This window comes from Nicotiana tabacum, chromosome 20 (genome assembly GCF_000715075.1).
Source record: "Nicotiana tabacum cultivar K326 chromosome 20, ASM71507v2, whole genome shotgun sequence".
Taxonomy (NCBI): Eukaryota; Viridiplantae; Streptophyta; class Magnoliopsida; order Solanales; family Solanaceae; genus Nicotiana; species Nicotiana tabacum.
In genome coordinates this window covers 22,084,442-22,097,880 of record NC_134099.1, presented here as the reverse complement: position 1 = coordinate 22,097,880, position 13,439 = coordinate 22,084,442, and the positions used below count along the sequence as shown (strand labels likewise).

General features: G+C 34.7%; 1 long non-coding RNA gene across 1 annotated transcript; it reads right to left on the bottom strand.

The window, feature by feature from the left end:
* Positions 1-10,524: 10,524 nt before the first annotated feature.
* On the bottom strand, positions 10,525-11,946 carry LOC107800407 (uncharacterized). Its single transcript, XR_001651419.2, has 2 exons — positions 11,470-11,946; positions 10,525-10,692 (listed from the first exon to the last, which is right to left on the bottom strand). It is a non-coding gene; the product is annotated as an uncharacterized LOC107800407 (long non-coding RNA).
* Positions 11,947-13,439: the final 1,493 nt, after the last annotated feature.

Below are 13,439 nucleotides of genomic sequence, written 5' to 3'. Positions count from 1 at the left end.
CTTTGTCTCTTTTCTTTGTGTATTTTATCCTTTTATTTTCCTTAACTTTTGTGCTATATTCTTTTAAGATGTTGATGTTTATTTGATATAGGCCACAAACTACATAGGCTAATAAAGTATATATACTGAAGTAGCAGCCAAACTAAAAGCAACTGCCATCAGCCTAACTTTCTGAATGATTATGATAAACTATCTTTTGTGATATTTTTAACTGCCGTCAGCCTAACTGTTTAAGTTTGCGTTTGAATATAAAATTGGTTCAAACTTAAAAAAAAAAAAAAAAAAAAAGAAGAGTTTTTAATGATAAGATAAAAATAATTTTTTAATGTTGAAATCGTATTTGGACATGCATTTCATTTGAAAAAAATTTAAAATTTTGTGGGTGAAAAACTTTAAAAACTACTTTAGAAATGACCAAAAATTTATAAATAAACAGATATTTGAAATAGTTTCTAAATTTTTTTACCAAACGGGAGCTAAGTGTGCTTTTTTCCCAAGTAGTTTAAGGGGTCGTTTGGTAGGAAGTATTTGAAAACATAATGCAAGCATTAGCTCTATGCGTTACTAATATTTTGTTTGGTATATTTTTTTAACTTGTGTATAATTAATACTTGTACTAGTTATACATCATACTTGGTATTATCCTATGTATAAGTAATGCATAGAAAACCATGACATTTGTAATACTAAGGCTATTAATGCATGCATTAGTATGGTTAAAGACACAATTGTCCAAGTCCCTTAAAACTAGAGAATATGGAGGGCATTTTTGTAAACAACTATTTTTCTTAAAAATTATGCAATGCATAATAATTTTAATACACCACACCAAATAATAGATAAGAAATAATATCTGCATAACTAATACTTACATTACTAATACACCTTATTCCGCACTATTCTTCTACCAAACGACCCCTAAATTTTTTCGCCTTGCACTTAAATGATCAATCCCACTAATGACATCTTTGAATCTAACCCAATTGATCTGTTTTGCAAAAGAAAAAGGGGAAACAAAGCACTGAAAATTACACAAAGAAAAGGTGGATACTTTTGCTCAAAATGTTTCAACTTTTGTGGATGAGATTCTTGTCTGAGTCAATGGTTTTGTAATGAAGATTCTATGCTTCTGGAGGACATTATCCTTCCACAAATAAAAAGATCAGTTGAGCGTTATTTACCTGATTTAGAGTACTGTTTATAGCCTCTCTTATTTTTTAACAGATTTTTCATTTTGGGGTCAAGTATTGAGTTTTATATAAAGTCTCACCTAGTACCATAACTCTTAAGTAGAGGACATGGAAATTAGTGGGTGTTTGGACATAAAAACTGTGAAATTTCGGAAAAAGTGAATCTTCATTTTGAAGTTGAAAATGACATTTGAAAATTAAAGTTAGTATGTAACTTTTTAGAGTTTTTTGAAATTCAACTTCAAGTAAAATTTGAAATACCCATGGCCAAACGGGCCTTAAAAGTTTCTGGATTGTTGGTACTTTCCAGGAAATTTCACTCCTGTGAATTCTTCCTATTCTGATGAGAGAATGCTGAAAGAATTGCTGCTGTATTAATCACACAAGGAAACAATAAAGGGAAATTCCATAGCTCTTCTTGTTTATCAATCTAAACATAAGGTCCATATTTTGCTTTCTTAAGGTTACACATTTAACATTCTTAACTGAATCGAGACATAAGGTCCTTATTCTTCCGGCAACATACGACTTCCCAGCAGCTCAAAAGCAGGGGAGTAATCAAATTAGAGTTACTATGTGTAACCTATAGTTTACGGATCCAAGCATTCACTAATACTTGTATTAGGGTAAACTATCCGCATGTATCACATCTTTAAAGTACGACTCTTCCTCATATTTTGCTTGAATACGCTGCACCTTTTAAGGTGAGAGTTGTTCACCCTAGGATTGTTGGGATAAGTTTTTTCAGTAGAAAATTCATTGCAGTAAAAATTGAAAGTAGAAAATCAGAGGAATTTGTGTATTCAAAGAGACCAGGGCGGGAGAGCCCATGCCTGAAGCCCTGAAAAGCCTGACAGCGACTAGTCAAACCCCTTGCTTCCCGCCCCTTGGGCCTTATTCTTCTTCTTTTCTCTTCTCGTGCTTTGCGCCTCGTGACTCAACACCACATTAATGCGCTCTTCCTTCATTTGTCACTTTTTCTTTTCTTTTTCTCTTTTAAAGGCAAGTTTAGCCTTTTCTTTCCTTCTTAAGGACTAAATTCAAATGTTAAACATTTTTAAAAAGATAAAAATTGTGACTCGTCTAGAAACAACATAGAATCCTTTAAGGTATATTTTGACATAGATGTGGTCCAAACTTCAAAATTAAGTTTTTAAAATTGTGGTGAAAAAAAGTTTTTACAAGCTGAAATTGTGTTTAGCTATGCATTTTATTTGAAAAAAATTAAAATTTTGTGAGTGGAAGAAAAATTTTCACCAAAAAACTATCATAAACTGGTTTTAGGAACGTGAATTTGTTTTTTCAAAATATTTTCAAAAACTGATCATATTTGATAAATAAATAATATTTTTAACTTTTTTTTACGGAAAAAAATTGTCAGAGTTTATGTCCAAACGGGTCCTAAGCTTCACACCGATTATCGGAGGATAAAGTACGAGAGGCTTAAGCTTTATGTCTTGTAATGTCCATCTCACACGTTCCAACATGTTTTATACTTTGAATTGTCAATTCTGTAGCATCAGAATTCTTTTAATGATTTGATTTTAAATTAGAGGAGTATAACATAGTGTCGTTTTATAAGTAACAACTAAGTTATTTAGGATACTATCCATAATACTAAAATGAATCAATATCCTGAGTTCGAATTTTGAAAAAGAAATATTCTGAAAGAAAGTGTGTCGTCATAAATCGGAATGCCAAGAGTCCAAGACTAATCACTGGGTGAAAAAGAAAAAAAATACTACTAATTAATATAGGAGTACTGTTGGGCACATGCCCGTGAGTATATCCGATGAAGATTGGAATTCCGAGCACCAACAATTATGTAGATATATACGACAATGGGTTGAAGATAATGTTCTCAACCATATTGTGAACGAGATACATGCGAGATCATTGTGGGAAAAGCTAGAAATTCTTTATGCTTCAAAAATCGGGAACAACAAATTATTTCTGCTAAAGCAATTGATGACCTTTAAATACAAGGAAGACAACCCTATCCTTGATCACATAAATGATTTTCAGGGCGTCCTTGATCAGCTATCTGGAATGAGAGTTAATTTTGATGATGAGATACAAGGACTTTGGCTTCTTAATACTCTGTCAGACTCTTGGGAAACTCTTCGTGTTTCATTGTCAAATTCAGCTCCTGGAGGTAAGGTGACCATGGAATATGCCAAGAGTGGTGTGTTGAACGAGGAAGTAAGGAGAAAATCTCAGGGTTCGTCCTCACAAGCAGATAACTTGGTTACAGAAGACCGGGGGAGAGATAGAACAAGAGGCTCAAGGAATAGAGGTAAAAGTAGAAGGAAGTCAAGGTCCAAATACTATAATATTACACGCAACCACTGTGGCAAGAAAGGACACATCAAAAGGTTTTGCCGCAAGTTAATGCAAGACATTAGAGAAGGAAAGAAAGTTGAAAATAACGAGAACAATGTTGATGCTATTGTTCGAGATGACCTTCTTTTTGCTTATGATGAAAACGTCATCAATTTGGTATCCCATGAGACGAGCTAGATAGTAGATTCTGGAGCTACCTCACATGTCACACCAAGAAAAGATTTTTTCTCATCTTATACTCATGTTGATTCTGGAGTGTTAAAGATGGGCAATGCCAGTGAAGTTAAGGTATTTGGTGTTGGCACAGTTTGTTTGAAAACTAATAATGGTTCAACGTTAGTTCTTCAAGATGTCAAGCATGCTCCAGACTTCCCTTTCAATTTGATCTCCGCAGGAAGATTAGACGATGAGGGTTACCATAATGCCCTCTTTAATGGCCAATGGAAGCTCACCAAGGGCTCGTTAGTAGTAGCTCGAGGAGTAAAGTATGGTCAATTATATGTGACACAAGGCTCTATTCTTAATGACTCCATAAATCTGGTGGAAGGTGATACTTTATCAGAATTGTGGCACCGAAGACTGAGTCATATGAGCGAGAGGGGGATTACGTGTTTGGCTAAGAAAAGTTTGCTTTCTGGAGTGAAACAAGCAAAGCTGAAAAGGTGTATCCATTGTTTAGCTGGCAAACAGAAAAGGGTTTCCTTTCATAGCCATCCTTCCTCAAGAAAGCCCGATTTATTGGAGCTAGTACATTCTGATTTGTGTGGTCCCTTTAAAGTAAAGTCAAAAGGTGGTGCACTTTACTTTGTGACCTTCATTGATGATCATTCTCGTAAGCTCTTGGTGTATTCTTTGAAATCTAAAGATCAAGAACTTAGCGTGTTTAAGGAATTTCAGGCCTTAGCTGAGAGACAGACAGGGAAGAAATTAAAATGTATTCGTACAGATAATGGTGGTGAATATAGTGGTCCCTTTGACAACTATTGCAAGGAAAAATGAATTCGTCATCAGAAAACTCCGCCCAAGACACCTCAATTGAATGGTTTGGCAGAGAGGATGAATAGAACTCTAGTTGAGAGAGTTAGATGCTTACTTTCAGAGGCTAAACTTCCAAATTCATTTTGGGCGGAAACACTTAACACTGTTGCCTATGTTATCAATTTGTCTCCTGCAGTTGCTTTGGATTGTGATGTCCCAGACAGAGTTTGATTTGCCAAAGATGTTTCTTATAATCACCTGAGAGTTTTTGGGTGTAAAGCTTGTGTGCATGTTTCTAAAGATGAGAGATCGAAACTGGATGTCAAAACTAAGCAGTGCATCTTTATTGGTTATGGTCAAGATGAGTTTGGGTATCATTTTTATGATCCAGTTGACAATAAAATTATTAGAAGTTGTGATGCAATATTCTTTGAATACCAAACTATTGAAGATATTGACAAAGTCAAGAAGATAGATTCTCAGAGTAATGAGATCTTAGTTGATATTGATCTAGTTTCAATTGCTAAGGCACCTATTGCACATGAAGGAACCCAAGACAATGATGGAGATAGTGATCAAGATCAAAATGATCATCATGGTATAGATGTTATGGATGCTCCAGTTGATGAAGTTGTGGTTGATCAGCAACCAATTCCTGCACAGGTAACTAATTCGAATGCTCCTGAAACCTCTCTTAGAAGATCTACAAGGGAGAAGCAAAAATCCATGCGCTATCCTCCTGAAGAGTATGTACTTTTGACTGACATGGGAGAACCTGAGAATTATGATGAAGCCATGCAAAATACTCACAAAGATCAGTGGATCGAAGCGAAGGAAGATGAGATGAAGTCATTCCATGAGAATGGCACATATGAGTTAGTGAAATTGCCGAAAGGTAAGAGAGCTTTATCTAACAAATGGATATTCAGAATAAAGCAAGATAACCATACCTCTGCGCCTAGATACAAGGCGAGGTTAGTTGCTAAAGGTTTTGGCCAGAAGAAGGGAGTTGACTTTGATGAAATTTTCTCCCCTGTTGTGAAGATGTCTTCTATTCGTGTGGTTCTAGGCTTAGCTGCAAGTCTAGATTTAGAGGTTGAGCAGATGGATGACAAGACTGCTTTTCTCCATGGTGATTTAGATGAGGATATTTATATAGAGCAACCTGAGGGCTTTGTAACTAATGGAAAAGAAAATTATGTCTGCAAATTGAAAAAGAGCCTGTATGGATTGAAACAAGCTCCAACGCAATAGTATTTGTAGTTTGAATCTGTCATAGAAGAACAAGGGTACAAGAAAACTTCTTCAGACCACTGTGTATTCTTCTGGAAGTTCTCTGATGATGATCTTATTATTTTATTACTTTATGTGGACGACATGCTTATTGTTGGCAAAAATAAATCCAGAATTGCAGTCCTTAAGAAGCAGTTGAGTAAATCGTTTGCGATGAAGGACTTGGGGCCAGCAAAGAAAATCTTGGGCATTCAAATCCACAGAGATAGAAATGAGTTATTTCTGTCCCAAAAGCAATACATTGAGAAGGTACTCAAGAGGTTCAATATGACAAATGCAAAAGTGGTTAGTACCCCTCTTGCTAAACACTTCAAATTGAGTATTAGTCAGAGTCCATCTACTAATGAAGAGAAAAAGGAGATGTCTCGTATTCCTTACTCTTCTGCCGTTGGTAGCTTGATGTATGCTATGGTTTGCACTAGACCAGATATTGCACATGCCGTTGGTACTGTTAGTAGATTCCTTTCTAATCTTGGAAAAGAACATTGGGATGCAGTAAAATGGATATTAAGGTATTTGAAAGGTACTACAGATTTAAAGTTGTGCTTTGGCAATGGCAAGCCTGAACTTGTTTGTTACACAGACTATGATTTAGGAGGCAATCTTGATAATTCAAGATCCACTTCCGGTTATTTGTTCACTTTTGCAGGGGGAGCTGTTTCTTGGCAATCTAGACAACAGAAGTGCATAACTCTATCCACCACAGAAGCCGAATATATTGTTGTCACAGAAGGTGCCAAAGAACTATTATGGATGAAGGAGTTTATTAATGATCTTGGCTTTGAGCAGCCAATGTACATCTTATTTTGTGATAATCAGAGTGCTATCTGTCTCATCAAGCACTCCACTTTTCATTCTAAGACCAAACATATAAATAGAAAGTATCATTGGATAAGAATGGCCATGGAAGAGAAATTATTTGAGGTTGAGAAGATACACACTGATGAAAATTCTTTAGATATGCTGACAAAGGTGGTGGTTGCAAATAAACATGAATTTTGTAGAAAATTGGCAGGCATGAAGCCTGTCAATAGTTCCTCTACTTGAAGACACATTTATCCCCATTGGCTGGAGGGGGAGTTTGTTGGGCACATGCCCATGTTGTCCAGCCAAAGGCCCAATGACCTAATCATATTTTCTTTTGGTTTCCATTCCTATTTGGAATTGGATTCGGTTTATTCCTATTTTGAGTGAGTTTTGGCTTTAAGAGAAAGCACCACTCATGATCTATAAATAGGACAACCTTGGAGAATTATTCAATGCTCATTGATACAAGTCTTTGAAAGACTTAAGCACATAAGAGTGGTTTTTTGAGAGAGCTTTCGTCACGAGAGAAGAGAGAAGAAAAATATTTGTTTTGCTGCAAATTTTTATTCCGACCAGCCAACTTTAAATCACGTTTTCCGATTCGTTAACCGTTGGATCGGGCTGAAATTTTGACTAAGTGTTCGTAACATCTTGGATTTGAATGGTGGAGATCGGATTTGGAGGCTCGTAATATCTTATTTCGAGCCTCGAACAACAGTTTCGTTTTTGTGGATTATACTCTTTTTTCAATTGATTAGTTGTTGCTCTTGTTGCTCCGTGTTTAGCACTTGTTGTGTAGCCAATTTGGAGAACTTTTGTAACCCTCTTATTGTTATAGTGGAGCTTTTTGGATCTTTGTGATCCCGTGGTTTTTACCTTCGATTTGAAGGGTTTTCCACGTTAAAATTTGGTGTTCTTTATCTTCTTTATTTTCGGGTTTGCCTCTTCCTCGACATAACAAGTACTTGTGTATGAAAATGTGTGAGTAGTCTATGACCCAAAGGGTCAAACACACTGATTCCAGAAGCTTTATTGTGCGCCTCACACAATTTACATTAGTCGTGTGAAGCTCTTTGTTCTCTCACAAATTTGTGGACTCTCTGGGTCCATAAAATTCGGAGTTCACAAAACTGTGAGACAAAAAAATATCTCATACAAGTATTGTCAGTTGTATGAAACACAAAATAAAATTTTCCCATTGCTTCCAAGGTTATAAAGAGCACTGCCCTAAACGCTAGGGAAACTAACTATAGTAACTACCAAAGGGAAAGAGGTACTCCTTCCTGTCCACAATAAGTAATCAATTTTATTTTTTTTATTTTGGTCCAAAATAAGTGTCCATTTATATTACCAAGAAATAATTTAATTTATTTTTCCAAAATTACCCTCATGTACGTCTTCCAAAAAAGTCTTTTACTCCTCACATTAACTATGCTGCAATATTTAATTAAGGGTAATTTAGTCATACTAACTATTTTTGTATAGAATTTAATATTTCTTTAATGAAGATATCCAAAGCAATATTGATAACTTATTGTGAACGTGAGAAGTAATAAAGTAAGAAAAGATTTCCATTTTTGTGGGAGTCTAAGGTGTAAATGCAGACAAAAGAAGAGAGATACGGGATCTTCATTGATGTCATATTCTTTGGACATCTTCACATGTGATTTTTCGCCGCATTTATCGCTCTTCTTACTTGTCCTATTTCTCCTCTTCTTCTTTTTTCTATTTTATTTCTTAAAGAAACATTTTTTTTGAATTAGAAGGCAGTGATGTGAAAAGAGAGAAGAAATGATCTGGTAAAATTTTCTTTTTTTCAAAAACGAAAGGTTTAATTCCTTAAACTTATATATAGGATATTGAGATTGTAATCCTATTGTCGACAACAGAAAGAGGAAAAGACAAAGAGTCTCAAGTCATCAAGTATAAAAATTGGTAAAAGAAACAAGTCTCATGTATAATGACAACATGAGTATTTAAATGAACTCATTAACTTATGAAACGGGAGTATAAAGCCAGTGTAAATATTTATGAGATACTATATTCAAGTCTATTATAAAGTGAATTTGAACTTAATAGTTGTAAGACGCATTTGTATCAGCTGTGCCATAGCAGAACCAAACTTTTGCAACAAGAAGCCTATGTCCGGACTCATAAGCCACAAAAGAGGCCCAAAAAACACCACTTTAGAAGAATTAATCCAAATAGCCGCCTACCTAGTTTTTTAAATTAAAATTAGCCGGCGTATATAATATATGTATAACTATGTATAATCTATCTATATTGGCTAGAAAAAATAACATTAAATCTGACCGACTATTTGTAAGAATGGGCTCGTCTTATGTCTTCTTCTGTAAAAATTGCGTGAGGTAACCACTTTTTAAAGTGTTATTTACTTTTTATCCAGTTTTTTAGTGCTGAGCAAAAGTAAACACTAATTTATTAAAATTAATATGAAAAGACGGTGTTACCCTTTCTACTATCTCTTTTCCTTCCCAAAAGAGTAGTTCATATTCATGCAGCTCAAAATAGGAAGAGCTTCCGTCGTTACTGTCACACCCCTTTTTTACCCCTCCAAAAGATATGTACAAAATGTAACGTGTTATGCTACGAATTTGTGGGTTAAAGAGTTTTTCCAATTAAAGTGACAATTTTGAAATAGGAATTATTTTTGTTATTCAGAGTCGCCACTTGGAATTGATTTGTTGGTGTTCCAAGTCACCTTTTATTTGAATCCCTAGTCAAAAGAAGGTTTGACTCTTTTATTATTGGCCTGCGAAAACAAAGTCCGGATAAGGAATTCTGTTGACCGAGGAGAAGGTGTAAGGCATTCTCCGAGTCCCGTGGTTCTAGCACGGTCGCTTTATTGACTACATTTGGATAAACTGTGATTTATATTATTTTTCATATTTTTACCTATCCGCTTTTATCTCTTGATTATTAGAAAAATTAAATAATATTTTTTAATAAGAAGATGTCATAACCACACTACGCAAGCGAGTGCATGATCGACGAAATTTATTATTTAGTCATAACGGCGCTACGCAAGCGAATCCGCAGTCATGACAAACGATTGTTAGCATGTTATTTACGTCTGAAAAAATTACTACATTCGAAGAGATATGTTTTGAAAATAAAATAAAAAATCAACTATCGCGCTACGCAAGCGAATTCGCGATCTTAACAAAAAAAAATATACTAAATTAAGAATTAACTAAAATTAATGGGCATGGTATGAGATTATTAAATTAATTTATTGAATATTCAAACCTCACGCTACACAAGTGATTCCGTGAGTTAAAGCGCACCTACTAATTGCCTAGCGTTTAAAAAGGAAATGAGTTAATTAAAAATAGTAGAAAAATCTGATATTATTACTATTTTCTAGAATTATAGTTGGGAAAAATTAAGCAAATAAAAGTTGGACCAACTTAATCTATTTTAAAAGAAATGAGCCAACTTCTTGTTAAAAAAAAATGGGCCAGCTTGTAAAGAGCTCTTGGGTTGCTGGAATTTATTATTAAAATGGGCCAAGAAATGGATTTTAATTGGTCCAATGTTATATAGAAGAAAAAGGGGTAATTTTGTTGTTTAAAGGTAAATGAACCAGTTTTTATTTTTTGGTTCAAAAAAAGCCCAAAGTTGATACAATCTTGGTTCTTTACTTAGTTTGCATTTATGATCATTAACTACATAGTCACAATTGTATAAACGCATACTTTACAAAAATAGCCACTTTTGCAAATCTGGAAAAATGGCCAGATTAAAAAAAATTATCATAACATTCCTAGAAGCATATATTGGCAGTGAAATTTTAGCAACTAAAACGAACTCATGTTATGTGTTATACATCTAAAGTCATCATGGCATACTTAGATATCACATTCAAAAAACTTACAACTCAATATTCAAGTATTACGAAGGACTATATTCACATTATCACATGCTTGATACATAACAATAACATATAAGCTCTTTTGTTGTCAAATTATTCATCATATCAAACACATTTAAATAGTGCAGTATGTTCAAGTTGTTCCCATTGCTGAAAATACGTAAGTTACGAGTCTTAAAGGATTACCTGGATAACAAAAGAATAAACAGTAGTTCAGCAACTAAAGCAGCATAAAAACAGCAGCAAAACAGCAGCAAAACCAGCAGCAAATCCGTGTTAAAATAACCCGAAAACTTAGAGAGGAAACCCAGAAACGAACTCTAAAGAGGAATTATACTTTTCTAAAAGTTTGCACTCTAAGATTCACTCCCAAAGCTCACCATTTCAGCTCACTTTTCATGTGTTCAACTGCTGATTTTTTTTTATTTTTTTTTATGTTTTTGTGTGTTCAAAGCAATTATTCTCTCCCCCTGGAAGTGTGATTGAGTCCCTCTTATATATCAAAACAACCAGCTATTTCAAAAAATAAAAAATCAATCTTTTTGACAGATTTTCTACAAAATCTGCTCTTAAATTCAAAAGGCCAGACTTTCTGGTTCAAATCTTGTCAAATATTTCAAACAAAATCTGTTCTCCACTATTCAAAGACAGACTTTTATTCAAACACTGTCCAAAAGTCTATATTTTCTTACCAAACAATTTGGCTTTTGAGTATTATACTCAAAGAGTCTTGAAGTAGTAAATAAACAACCAAACAAGTACCATATACTCTTAAGTATTCTGCACTACCTCACTTTTATTAATACAAAACTATTTTACTACTTCAACAAGTGCAAAAACAGAAAATTGAACATTTCAAACTTCAAAAACTAATGCTAAAATAATTAATAATAGACCAAAATAAAATCTGAAAATTAAAAATAAAAATAAAAAATCAGCCATGAAAAAGAATAGGATTTTTACCATTTTACAATTCAAGTGGCCGAAAAAATGGTGGTATGCCAAAAGAGGATGTTCGGGGAGGTCGCCGGAATTTGGCAGGATTTTGGTCGCCGGATTTTCAGGGTGAAATTGGCATCAATAGCTAGGTCTTGAGGAGCTATATCCACTGATGTAAGTATTGTAGGGTGGTAGTGGTTGGAGCTTCAAGGATTTGGGCAAAAAAGTGACGGGAAAGTTTCCAAGATCTAAGATTCAAGGAGTTTCAGGGATTTTTGAAGGATTTGGTTTGGAGATATGGAAAGAGGAAGTTGTGGAGATTACATGGTGTGAATTTGGAGGTGGTCCGCCGGCGGCAGCGATTTCCGGCTGGCGGCGGTGGGCGGAGATGGGGCGGCGTAGAGAGAGTGAAGAGAGAGAGAAGAGAGAAGAAGGAGAGGGAAAGAAGAGAGAGGAAATAAGGGGGAAATGAGACAAATTTTTGGGGATTTTGGGCTTTAAATACCTAAGATGAAGATCGAACTAGGACCGTTGGATTAAATCAAGATGGGTGGATGAGATTGAATCTTGTTACTTAACCAAAACGACGTAGTTTCAAGACCAAACTACGTCGTTTTAAGCTCTTCTTGGCAGCCCCATTTTGGACCGGATTTGGGCTCTTTGGGCTCAAATTTTGGGCCAATTTTGGCACAAATTTAATTAAATACACTAGCCCAATCCCTACCCCATTTACCAAACAATTACTCAACTCTTAAAACCTATACATACACAAATAAGAACAAATACACACACACACACACACACACACATATATATATATATATATATATATATATATATATATATATATATAGATATATATATATATACAAGGCAAAAATTAGGCATTTACAGTTACGTTCTGAATTCGGTAGAGATGGATTGTTACGATTGGACAAGAAAGGGTCTAGCGAGTTTGTAGTCAACAAGCAATAATACTTTTTATTACTTGTCGAACCAGAACCCATCTCTAATTAAGAAATGATAAAAAAGGATACTACAAGCACTTATAAAATTAAGGACGGGTAGTCTTTAAATTATAGTTACAAGCATCGAAATTAAGGATATGTAGTCCTGAACTTAAAGTTACAAGTTCAAAAGTTAAGGATATGTAGTCCTAAACTTAGACTTACAAACTCATAAATTAAGGACAGCTAGTCCTGAACTTACAGTAACAAGCTCATAAGTTAAGGACGCTTGGTCCTGAACTTTATGAGTAGAAGGGTATTCTTGTCCGGACGGGTAAAAGTTTATTAAAGCAGTGGCTAAAGATTAAAGATATTTTAAATAGTAGTTTAAAATTAAATACATATCTTATTACTGACTAACTGTGCACTACCCCTCTTCTTCTCCGGCCGGATAAGGACTAGCCTTCTGGACTACTGAAGCCCATAGGAGGTAATCCATGGGCTAAATGCAATATACACAATTCGGAAGAAATTAAAAAATAGCTAAATTTACAACTGGTCGTTCAAAAATAGTCCAGTTTCAAAAGTAATTGAAATTTACCAGCTTTTCATGTAAAGATAAATCTGATCGAAAACACTGTTTAAAACTCGAAAAATACGCCAGTATATTATGTTGGAGTTCCAGCATAAGTATACTTGAAATCCAACATATTATACTGGAGTTCTAGGATAAGTATGCTGGAACTCCAGCATAATATGATGGAGTTCCAGCATAAATACACTAGAACTCTAGCATAATATACTGGAGTTCCAGCAAGTATACCGGTCCAACATAATATACTGGAGTTTGGAGCATCGGTGCTCCAGTCTCCAGTATATTATACTGGAGCAAGTAAAGTATACCGGTCCAACATAATATGCTGGAGTTCATACACAGGTATATCGAACTCCAGTATATTATGCTGGACCGGTCTCTGTTGCAACAAAATAATGGTTATTTTTCATTGACTTGGTAAACGCTGGCTATTTTTGAATGACCAGTTCGAA